The following is an 11789-nucleotide window of genomic DNA, read 5'->3' as shown; positions in this document are numbered from 1 at the left end:
GAAAGGCACTGTTAGACAATGGATACTAAGTTCAGAGACAAAGTTCAAAACAAAATTTAAAAAAAATGCATTTTAGGATTAGAATAGAAAAGTATCTTCAGTTGACATTTTTCATTGGCTAATGAGTGTTCCTTCTGGACTGAAAGGCACGTGAGGTTTTGTCTATTTTGTTCCACAACCTTGAACAGCAGCCGACGGTAATGTCTGTTGCATATTAACTGTTACCTATACATTTCTTGAATGAATGTGTAAATCAATTCACATAGTGGAAGACCTCTACAAATTGCTAATGTATTTTACATGGTGAGATTGTCAAAAGCTCTAAAATGAAACCAATTCGATCTTAGGACACCTTTTTCTTAGATAAAATGTATTTTTTTTTTTAGTGATAAAAATTAGCATACAAACCAAACAGTAAATGGTAAAATTATTCTCTTTTGTTCCATGTATTTAATTTTGTAATTATACTGAATAGTCAAATATTGTCAAATAGTCAACATATTATACATGATGGTCAATTTACATATGTTGTTTTATATATATATATATATATATAATTATAAAATATATTTTGATCATTTAGCTATATTTGACTATAAAATGCACTTGTATAATCATACCTATATAAAATTACATACATATAATTAGATATAAAAACAGATATATAATTTTATTAAATTTCACCATATGTCATTGAGTCATAAATTTGGAAATTTAAGACCTAATCTTTGATGTTATTGGTAAGGTTTCACCTTACCGAACTGCCACAGAGACACCTCTAGCTCTCTTTGCCAACCAGAGGAGTCTAGTTATATCCTACAAAGAAATGAAAAACAGTTATGAAGACAGTTTTTCTCCAGAAAAGTTTTGTGAATGTTTTGTGATTGCAGTACGTTACTTTCTATTTAAAACCCCGAGAGTTGTAGGCTTTGTTAAAAAAATTGGAAGTTATAATTTTACAACCTATGAGAATTGGTGAATTCGCACATAAAGATGTGTCTTGTTGTGTACTTAATGATACATCTTCTCTCACCTCGCCTAAGAGAAACGGCAGGGTTTTACCCTGACAATGTCACAGCTGTTTTAAATTCCCTTACTTAGACATTTCCCAGCTTTTATAGCTTCTGCAGCTGTCAGAGCAATGACTTTTTCTTTGTTAGGCGAGGAAATGTCTAAACTTATAATTAGACCTCAGTTATGAACTATGTAACTAGTTAATCATAGCTTTCATTAGGGCTTTTTGCATTCCAAAGGGATTTGAATGTAGCCAAGAATGGTGGCATATACCAAACAAAGCCAGCTTCAACTATTTTAGAGTTTGTTTCTAATTTACATAAAAGTGTGCATCTTTACCATCTGACCCATAATTATCATCTGAACTAATATCTGACGCATTTAAATTACCTAAAATGTTTACATCACCTATACCATCATTGTTCAAGCTTCCCACCCTTTTTCAGTTAAGTCATTTTAATTACATCCTTCAGACATGTGTGAGCGAAAAAAATAGTAACAATTTTTAGCAAAGTAACCATCAGAACATTGTCGTACTAATTCATTTAATTATAGTAATAAAAACAAAACTACAAAAATCATACATTTTTAATCAAAACTTAATATAATGCTTCTATTGTCTAATCAAAGATAAATCATTGTTAAATTTCAGGTTATTTTGAGTTAACGAAGCCTAGCCAATGTGTGATTTCTCAATTTTTCGCTTCTTTTCTCTAATGAAACTTCCATGAAACTGTCAACACTACAGTATGACCTCTTGCCCGTTGTATTTCACTCATTGCACAAGCTTCACTCATGAATTAAGTCTGAATAATATTTTCCCTATTAGCACTGTAATTTAAAGGTACCCATCTTAAACATGTTCTCAAAAGACACAAAAATAGTTTGGCCATATTTGGTCAAAAGACAGCTCATTAAATGATTTAAAATACATTCAAAATAAATTTTATATTATCCTCCAAATAAAAACAAATTAAGTTAAAACGCTTGTGGACAACTTGCTGGGGACTCCTCGAATTATTTATCTGGAAGCCCCAAGCTTCTAACTTACTCACAGTGTTACCACTGCCAATTTTACTTTATTTTATTTTATTTTTTTCAATATATGAAATTTATTGTCAAATTGGTTTCCATACAACACCCAGTGCTCATCCCAAAAGATGCCCTCCTCAATGCCCATCCCCCACCCACCCCTCCCTCCCACCCCCCATCAACCCTCAGTTTGTTCTCAGTTTTTAAGAGTCTCTTATGCTTTGGCTCTCTCCCACTCTAACCTCTTCTTTTTTTTTTTTTTTTTTCCTTCCCCTCCCCCATGCAAATGACATATCAAAGGGCTAGTATCCAAAATCTATAAAGAGCTCACCAAACTCCACACCCAAAAAACAACCCAGTGAAGAAATGGGCAGAAAACATGAATAGACACTTCTCTAAAGAAGACATCCGGATGGCCAACAGGCACATGAAAAGATGACCACTGCCAATTTTAAAAGTAAAATAGCCAGTTATTTTACCGGAGAAATAGGTTTACTCACGAATAGCAGAGGAATTGCAATTTAGGACACGCAAGGGATGGCAAACGATAAGTAAGCCTTGAGATCAAAGGAGTGGAACTGCTCATTTATTAAAAAAAACAAAAAAACAGAAAAAGAAAGAAAGAAAGACAAAAAAGGAGGTTGGGCGGGGCTGCTCTGAATGAAAGTCCCTGGAGGAAAGTTAGAGTTCAGGGTCCTACCTGGTTCTCTCACTGGCTGAGCTATGGAAATTTGTCTTGACTGGATTTCTGGCTGAGCAAGAAGAAATGCTTCCTTCTTCCTCCTGGAGTAGTGAAGGAGGCTTTTTGCTCTTGGGAAGGTAGTGTCTCTTCCTTTAAGGGTCTGCACTTAATGTGGCTTGATAGGGCATGAGAGCCCCTGCTCTGGCCTCTTAGCTCCACTTTTTGGGAGGTTTCTTCGCTCCACTTTATTTTTTTTGTTTACTTATTTATTTTGAGGTGTGGCAGACAGCGAGGGAGACAGAGAATCCCAAGCAGGCTCCACCATTGTCAGTGCAGAGCCCGGGGAGGGGCTCAGTCTCATGAACTGTGAGATCATGACCTGAGCTGAAGTCAGACGTTTGACCCACTGAGCCACCCAGGCGCCCCATGGCAGGCAGAGTTTTGATCACAAATCTCAGATTGCCTTCACCACACCAAGAAATTCTATGGATAAACTCATGCTTTGAAATTACTTTTAAAAAATGTCCTATTCTCATGGAATTACTCCTCACTAAGACAAGATCAATTGATTATTTTGTCACCTAAATTACAGATATTACAGCAACAATCAGAAAAAGCCAACCCCTTCGATCTTTATTCTACAAGTATACTAACACAAGAGCATTCTTATAGCTCAATATCTTCTACTGCTTTGTTCCTGTTACATTAAAACAATGGCTGGAAACTTTAGCCCGTGGGCCAAAAATGACCCCACTGCTTACTTTAGTAGGTAGAGCATTATTGCAGCACAGAAATGCCCAATGTTTTATCTGTTGATGTCTGCTTTCCAGATAAAAAGGTAAAGTTGACTAGTTTTAACAAAGACTGTTCCTCAAAGCCTAAAATATTTAGACTTTACAAAAAAAAATAAGTTTACCAAATCTGCACTAAAAGCAAATAACAGTTCTCATCTAATGCTGAACTTGAAGATGTTACCTTTGGACTTCATCTTCTTCAGTCTTCTCAAGAACATTTTTAAATAAAAATACATTTGTTTTATTTTATATTCAGACTTTTTCTTCAGATCTTTTCCTATCCTCAAATATCTTTTTAACTCTCCTCAAATATCTCTTATTTAGAAAAGCAACAACAATCATCAAGCAACTAACCCTTACCTATATACCCACCACACTTACCTTGATTATCTCCTCTCCTTTAAAAATTTTTTTGATGTTTATTTATTTTTGAGAAAGAGAAATAGAGAGCACAAGCAGGGGAGGGGGAGAGAGAGAGGGAGACACAGAATCCAAAGCAGGTTCCAGGCTCTGAGCTAACAGCACAGAGCCCAATGAGGGACTTGAACCCATGAACCATAAGATCGTGACCTGAGCTGAAGTCAGACATTTAACTGACTGAGCCACCCAGGCTCCACAATCTCCTCTCTTATTAAGCCAAAAATAGTTCAATTTTTTTTTTTTAATGACAGAAAGCCATGTTATCATTACTCACTTATTCCTCTGCTCAGTACAATTTGGGTCTGATTTCCAAATTTCATCAAAACATTTGATGTGAAGTTCATCAGTAACCTCTATCACCTATGAAATGGTTCCCAAACTTATCTATTCATCAGAACCATGTGGAGGGCTTGGAGAAATACAGAATGCCAAATGAAACTTACAGAAATAAATTGGTAAATGGCTGGCTGCCAAACAGAATTTTTCCATCAGGTGAGGATGTGGAACAGAGGAGTGAGGACAAATCTTTTTACGGGGCAGAATTTATTTTGCATGTCTAGACACAGTTATTTGCAAGTGCATCTGTTATCTAAACTTATATAACAGCGAAGTGGCTCAAAGACAAAGAAAGCACAGAATCTTTATTGAACTAAAATCACAGTCAGACAACTCAGAGGAATGTGTTCTAAACAATGCATAGTTCATCAATGAATCACAAATGTTTCCCATTAGCTTTTATATCCAAATTTTTAAAACATTTTTATTTATTTTTTAATAAATACGGTATATGGTATCTTAGAATGACTATTTGGTTAATGCCACTGTCTTTGATCTCCATACAATGTTAAATTTTATAAGAGCAAGAATTCGATATATTTTGCTTATCTCTCCATCCTCAGCACAGTGTTAACATTGTACCTTAACTATAATAGGTGCTCATAATAATATTTAAATAAACAATAGCCATATTCAGAGTTAATTAAAATAGTTGAATGCAAATTCATAGATTAATAGATAACATTAATTCTATCATGCTCATGACAAACAATATAAATATAAGGATGGTAAAATAGCATTAATGTCTAAGACCATAAGTTTTAGAGTTAGACATAGGTTCAGTCTGAATCTGCCATTTATTTATACACACATACATTAAATATTTAATTATCAATTAAATGATTTTATATTTAACTATTTCAACTATATGAGCAGAAGATTAAAAATGAAACAATATCCTATATTCTCCATATTTGACTTTACTGTAACACCCGATTTCTGGTTTCTAAATTGGAAATCTGATTTAGAGTTGCGATTTATAAACTGGCATTTCCTTTTCATGCATTTACTAGTAAAACTGTCAGTCATAAAATATAACAAAATGAGTCTGAAAAAACAATAAGCTTGTATAAAATTTTAATAATTACAACAAAATATTTGAATATCAGAAATATGAAGGAAAAACAACCTCTTTGAAAACACAATAAAAAAGAAAACATAATTGAATCAAGATAATTAAAGAAACTATAGAAAGTTATAAGGATGAGAGTATGGTTAAAAGGACATTGGTCAGATAATAGTTTTCTGGACTTCCTCAAAATTAACTGAAATATATTCTTCTTTCTTTCTGGGCAGAGATATGCTGTGATTAGTTCTCTATGTTTCATAACAAATTACCTCAAACTCTGCAGCTTCAAAGCATTCCCATTTATTTTCTCATGGTTATTATGGGTTAGAAATCCAGGCATAACTTAGCTAGGGTCTCACAAGGCTGCTCTGAATATGTTAGCCATAATGACGTTTCCATTTGAAAGATCTACTGGGGAATGATTCTCTTTCCTGTTCTCATGATCGTGGGCAGCATTCAGTAGCTTGTGGTTGTAACATTCATGGCAGCTTGCTTTTTCAAAGATAGTAAGAGAAGATATAGAGAGATAGATAGATGATAGATAGATTAGGTAGAAGCTAGACAAGAGCAGTGGAATCGACTCCCAGAGGCAGAGTTGGAAGTCCTTGAAGGGGAATGATAGAGCCCCGAGCTGGAGGCAAGGATGATGATAAATGAGATATATATTAAAAGGCTGGGAACACAACATCTTGACCTCGTGACTTCCATGACCTGGGAGCTGACAGACCAAAGAGCCATAGATGTGGAGCACGCATTGTCCTCTACCGCCTCTGCCCCAGGGTAACCTCTAGACTCAGTATAATGCATTTGCATTGCAACCACAACCCTGCCAGCCAGATGAGAAAAAGACTGCCATGACAGTTCAGTACAGATCTTTTAGGGTAAAAGCTCTCCCTCCCAATCTGTGGGAAGAGTTGCCCAAATGATTGGAAGTAGCTTCCATTCGAGACCACCTCACTGTCCTCATGGCTCCTCCCACCCAGACAGACCCAATAATATCCAATCCCCAAAGGATCCAGGGGCCTGTTCTATCTCACAGAACCTGCCAATTCTCATACCCCGAGTGTGTACTTTTGTTTTAATAAACTGCTTTTGTTCTTGCTCTTTTCCTTCTAGCTGTCTTTACACAAGCATAGATCCCTACCTACATCTTCTCATGGGGAATCCAAGCCCCAAGACCTCCATTCACACAATGCAGACTCTTTTACCACTGATAGATAGGTAGATGATAGATGATAGATGATGGATGGATAGATAGATAGATAATAGCTAGCTAGCTAGATAATAGATAGATAGATAGATAGATAGATAATGGATAGATAGATAGATAATAGCTAGCTAGCTAGATAATAGATTGATAGATAGGATACATAAAGAGAAATAAGTCACAGATCTGGCCCACACTCAGTGAGAGGGAATCCTACAATAGTGTCATTACCAAAGGCAAGCATCATTGGCAGTCACCTTCGGGTCTGATCAGCACATTCTCTAATGCAAAGTCTTGAGGCATTTCACAATTTTTCAAGAGTTGTGTTCCATATAAGACTATTATTTGAGGAGCTTTAGTAAAACAGGTATTTTTAATGCTTACATATTTATTTTAAGAGAGAGAGAAAGAGAGAGAGAGAGAGACAGAGACAGAGACAGAGACAGCAAGCAGGGAGGGGCAGAGAGAGAGGGAGAGAAAGAATCCCAAGCAGGCTCTGCACTGTCAGTGTGGAGCCCGACACAGGGCTTGATCTCATGAACCATGAGATCATGATCTGAGCTCAAATTAAGAGTCAGACACTTAAGTGACTGAGCTGCCCTGGGGCCTAAGTAGAACAGATTTTTTAAGTTTAATTTTTGACATTAAAATTATTTTCTAAGCAAGTAATAGGTCCTCGATACTAAATGTGTCTCATTTACTCAGCTGTGTGCTACTTACATGGCAAACTGTACCACAGAAATATTAGGAATAACCTACTTGCACTTAAAATATCCAAGTGAAGTATATATTGATTGCAATCCTTGAAACAGCTACATTTCCGTTCTCCATTTACCTTTCTGTAGTCATACTTAAAGATGACCAAGTTTGTGACAGCCATTCTTTTACTATTACGATTCTTATTCAAAAGCAATAGCATTTTAAAGGAAACAAGAAGTGTCAAACATGCACTCTATAGGTAACCCGAGCATGGACAGATACAAGTATGACCATCTTGTGCCTATCTTATCACATCTATCTCCTTCCCATTCCTACCAATTTGTAACTTCATATATTCACTATTTACTGTCAAACAGAAACAAAGCCAGGCACAAGTTAAAGGAGGAAAGACAGTTTTAATCAGTACAACTGTGAAAGGGAAGGGACCTGAGTAACCCGAGCTCAACTCTGATCTGTGCAGAGGTGACCGGGTGTGTACAAGGGAGGATGAGGGAGTAGGGAGGGGATCAAGTCAGCAGAATGAGTCAGGGAAGTGGCAAATTACAAAAAGTGGTAGAAGGATTGTTTGACATGATGAGTCCATCTGTGCTGTCTTTAACTGACACTTGCCAGTGTTAGGTTCCTACCTTCCCACAGAGACTGGGAAACATGAGACTCTTTTTTCTTGAGGATTACTTTTATAAAGGACAGCTTCCAGATCCTCGAGAAAGACACTCTTACATTGTTAATTATACTTACACATCATTAAGGAAAACAGAGAGGTTTTGCAAGTATAGGTTTCCTAGAGTAAATGTTCTAAGAAAATGTTCTAAGAAAGAAGTCTGAGCCCTAATGTCAGGTGTTAACTATAATAAAGAGTGAATTCTTTCAGCAACCTTGAGCTTTCCAAGCAGGAACTCAAGGGAGGCTGAGATGTCCTAGAGACACATCCTTAGGCTGTTAGAAGCTGTGACAGAGTTTGATCAAGTCATTTAGTGTGGGGGTGGAGGCTTTGACCATATCTTTACTGCCAAGAGTTTTTGAAGTTCTTAGTACTTTATTTATTCCCTTGCCAACCCTGTTAGCATATCTGTAGTGGTTTCCAATAAAATGATGTACTTTGTTGTAACCATCGAGGAAATTTGGTGAAATTGTGCAAAGATATAAACTCATTTATATCTATAGCTATGTCTGAATATGTAAACTTCTTTGAAAGGGAGATTTGTTAATTTGTTCATTGTTTCTTCACTAAGCATCTGCAAACAGAACCTGAAGGGGTAATTGAGAAGAGGGGTTTTCATTAATAAACTTGCTTCCATATTTGGGAGAATCATTTGAATGTCACTGAATAAGTTTAGGACAGAGTTATGAGAAGAAAATAAGTGGCAGGGCAATGAAAGGAGATAGGGAGATGTTGAAATATTAGGCCATTACTTCAGTTAACAGTCAGTAGAAGAAAACAAATATATATATATATATATATATGTATATATATATGTATATATATATATATGAATATATAGAAAGGAAAAAATGAAAAGAGACATATGGCAGGAATATTGTTCAAATACTTTAAATAATAAGAGTTGTTGATGGTCAAATAACTGTTAACAAACATAATTTTCCTCCAATTGTCAACAAAGTGTTTGAGGTTTGTGCGTGTGGGTGCATGTGTGTGTGTGTGTGTGTGTGTGTGTGTGCAGAAAGAGAAAAGCAAAATTAAGCTTCAGTTCTAGACCATGGCAGTGTGTGATATGGATACCACGTTTAGGATTGTTGGTGATCCATAATGGGTCAAATATGTGGTCAGTACAGTGACTGTATGATTCAACTAATCTGCGATGATTTTGGTCCCAGCTAGGCTTGTTATTGCTTTTGGGTAGATTTTCTGGTAGCTGGTGGACCATGCTTATTCCTGGCTGATAACTCAACCCTTTTTCTCATGTTTTGAATATCCCTCAGCTGGCTGGTCTGGACTTGCTCTCAGAGTGAAGTCATAGGAGTAGGGTAGAGAATAAAAGTGGGCAATGACTCTTGAGACCTAGGCTAAGAACTGTCACAGAGTAACTTCTCCCATAGTCTCTTGGTCAAAGTAAGTGAATCCAAGCTGTTAAGAAATCTTCATGACAGGAACTGCAAAGTTATATTTTACTTTTTTTAATGTTTATTTTTGAGAGACAGAGAGAGAGAGACAGAGAGACAGAACATGAGTGGGGGAGTGGCAGAAAGAGAGGGAGACACAGAATCTGAAGCAGGCTCCAGGCTCTGAGCTGTCAGCACAGAGCCCGATGCAGGGCTCAAACTCACGAACCGTGAGATCATGACCCGAGCCGAAGTTGGACGCTTAACTGATTGAGCCACCCAGGCGCCCCGCAAAGTTATATTTTAAAGGGTGTGGAAATAATAGCACCACTTTAAACATCAGATACAACCTGGATTAGGTACTGCATCTGTCATTATTACCTTTACTAATAGAGAAATTTGTGTCTCCTTTTGGGCCTCCTATTGATGGATCAAGGGAGCTCACTTCTGCATTCATTGACAGAAGGTTAGTAGCTTCAAATTATTTGTGGTTAAAAGTATTAACATCAAAGAAATGTTCAAATGCTATAAATCAAGGTTGTCCTGTTTGTTTTATTTTGTTTTCTGGATATCTGATTGTTAACTATTTAACAGTAAACTGCTGGGTCACCCCTTGCCAAAAACCTAAAATATATGGAATGGTATTTGGGATATGGAAGACAAGAAAAAATGAAATTGAGTTTTGACAACTAGGAGATTCGCGTTAGGAAATTGAAAAAAAAAATGGTAACACGGAAGCGTCTGAAGCCTCTGGATATTGGTGAAGTGATTTCAAAACCTGAAAATAATAGTGTGTAGTCACTATTATTGGTTATTAGATAGAGATGATTACAGGCATGAGTTGCCTAGGTTTTGTGCAAAAATTGAAGGAAATAGTTTCCAGACGTGAAAGATCTTATGAGACTGGATATTAGTGCCTGTCTTGCTCCATTAAAGAGCATAAGATTGAAAAATTTTAAAGGAACAAAGATCCTGTAAAACTTTTCAATCTAAAACAGTGACTTAGCTTTGCGCCTCCTAGTTGTCATAAGAGTGAAGTCTAAGCATTTTGTCATAACGTGCAATACTTTTCGTGTTAGGTTTCTTGCTTTCTTCTCTGGGTATGTTTTTCCCTTTACCTTAACTTCAGTTATACCAGACTGCTCTGAGTGAAGTAATTATTTATCATTTCTGAAGCTTTGCGCTAATAATCTTTCCCTTTAGAATGTTACCCTTTCAAGCCCCAAACTGGTAACACACAGTTATTCTGAGGGCTACGCTATCTGTCTTCTCCAAGATTATTTTCGGACCATCCATGCATGGTGTTAAAAAGGAGATGACGGGCTCAAAATCAAGTCAGTTGTGCTAAGTCCCACATCAGCAAAGCAAGACTTTATGCTTAACCTAATTACAGTTTTATCCTTTCCAGGAATCTTTAACCAGTCACCCTGGAATTACCCATTCAACACTAGGAAGTAATCCCTTGATGGATGCTTCCATTCCCCTTGGGAAAATGACCTTGCCTGGAACAATTGATTTTTTGCTAATCATTTCTTTTTCCGCTCCTTTCTGCCTTTAAAAACCTTTCCTTTCTACAGCTTTGGTACAGCTCTTTTTTATTTGCTGGGTGGAATACTGCCTGATTTATGAATCATTTAATAATGACAATTATTCTCTATAAGTAGTAGTAATTGAGTTGACACTGTGAATCTTCCACAGCTGATAACAATTTCATTGGAAATCTGATTCCATAAAGTTAAGCAATGTTGGCTATGATTTTCATATAAAATCCTTGCATTACCCAGCTGCTACTTTATTTAAATTGTATAATTTGTTTCATAATGAGGTTTTTTTTCATTTTCCACAAAATGTCAATTCTAAACTCAGTGCTCTGAGGTACCAACCACAGTGCAAATCCCATTAGCTTTCAGGCTTTTAGTTGCTACACAAAGTTCAAGTTGAAAGAAAAAGAAAAGTATGACTGCATAATAGGGTGGTGATATTCATAAAATACCTATATTTGATGTTTACTTTCTAAATGAATCTGAGGAAATTATTATCATTTGACAGATCCTGGTTTAAATTAAAGCAGTTTTCAAGATAGAATATTGGTGTTATTCAGTTTATTTGGCCAAAAAATATACACCAGCCACAAAAAAGGGAAAATAGGTGATTTGGGAATATTTCTTACAAAAGGCACTCAGAATACAAAGATTTTTTAAAGCATCTTAATCTTTACTTTTAGCACTATTTTAGCTCTCATTATTAAATTTATTTTTTTTCTTTAATAATTTAATATGCATATCCTTCTTCTGGTATCTATTTTAAGAATTCTAATTCTACACACACACACACACACACACACAAACATGTACCCAGACAAACAAGTACAAGCACAGACCCACAAAGACACACAAACACACAGATACACAGATTCAAAACATGATATGAAACAAAATGGTGATGCTCTAAATA

The sequence above is a fragment of the Lynx rufus genome, unplaced genomic scaffold (assembly GCF_022079265.1).
Source record: "Lynx rufus isolate CCGP_SWC_20201006 ecotype Redwood Valley unplaced genomic scaffold, mLynRuf1.p SCAF_1, whole genome shotgun sequence".
Lineage (NCBI taxonomy): Eukaryota > Metazoa > Chordata > Mammalia > Carnivora > Felidae > Lynx > Lynx rufus.
The sequence above is the reverse complement of the archived record's forward strand: the minus strand, read 5'-3'. Positions refer to the sequence as shown.